Raw genomic sequence first — 1,196 nt, forward strand, 5'->3', positions numbered from 1 at the left:
TTCAGTCCTTTCTATAACCCCGGAATTTTCCTGTCCCTTCCTGAGAAAAATCACTCCGTCCCGTCCTCATTTTTGCACACACAAATATGTAGGCTATTGTGTTTGTTTAGGACGTATTGAAAATCATTTCAGTAATGCAATATACGACTGTGATATGTGGMTGTCTTACCTATTTTAGTTAAATGTACTGAATGTGGGCCGTCTCTCTGGATGAGAGTGTATTCTATATGACCTGGATGTAGATCATTAAGGCTGGAGGATGAGGACAGAGACCACAGCAGGATGGTCTGCTCAGCACAGCACTGGCATCAAACTGTAGCTTACAGCTGAGCACCGAGCACATTAAACTGTAGTCTATGGCTGAGCGCTGAGCACATTAAACTGTAGCCTACAACTGAGCACATTAAACTGTAGCCTACGGCTGAGCACACTAAACTGTAGTCTACGGCTGAGCACTGAGCACATTAAACTGTAGCCTACGGCTGAGCACTGGAGCACATTAAACTGTAGCCTACGGCTGAGCACTGAGCACATTAAACTGTAGCCTACGGCTGCTGAGCACATTAACTGTAGCTACAGCTGAGCACTGAGCACACTAAACTGTAGCCTACAGCTGAGCACATTAAACTGTAGCCTACGGCTGAGCACATTAAACTGTAGCTGCCAGCTGAGCACTGAGCACATTAAAACTGTAGCTCTAACGCTGGAGCACTGACAGCACATTAAACTGTAGCCTACGGCTGAGCACATTAAACTGTAGCTACAGCTGACGCTGAGCACATTAAACTGTAGCCTACGGCTGAGCTACTGAGCACATTAACTGTAGCCTACGGTGAGCACATTAAACTGTAGCTTACAGCTGACCACTGAGCACATTAAACTGTAGCCTACGGCTGGACACTGAGCACATTAACTGTAAGCCTACGGTTGAGCACCATTAAACTGTAGCTTACGCTGACCACTGAGCACATTAAACTGTAGCTTACAGCTGAGCCTGAGCACATTAAACTGTAGCCTACAGCTAGCACTTGAGCACATTAAACTGTAGTCTACGGCTGAGCACTGAGCACATTAAACTGTAGCTTACAGCTGAGCACATTAAACTGTAGCCTACAGCTGAGACACTGAGCACATTAAACTGTAGCCTACGGCTGAGCACTGAGCACATAAACTGTTAGCTTAACGCTTGAAGCACT

At 45.9% G+C, this 1,196-nt stretch overlaps 1 pseudogene; it reads left to right on the forward strand.

Moving 5' to 3' along the window:
* The window catches only part of LOC112068992 (epidermal growth factor receptor substrate 15-like 1), a 68,999-nt pseudogene that overhangs the window by 50,585 nt on the left and 17,218 nt on the right, over positions 1-1,196 (forward strand).

This window comes from Salvelinus sp. IW2-2015, unplaced genomic scaffold, assembly GCF_002910315.2.
Source record: "Salvelinus sp. IW2-2015 unplaced genomic scaffold, ASM291031v2 Un_scaffold820, whole genome shotgun sequence".
In the NCBI taxonomy this organism is placed as follows: domain Eukaryota; kingdom Metazoa; phylum Chordata; class Actinopteri; order Salmoniformes; family Salmonidae; genus Salvelinus; species Salvelinus sp. IW2-2015.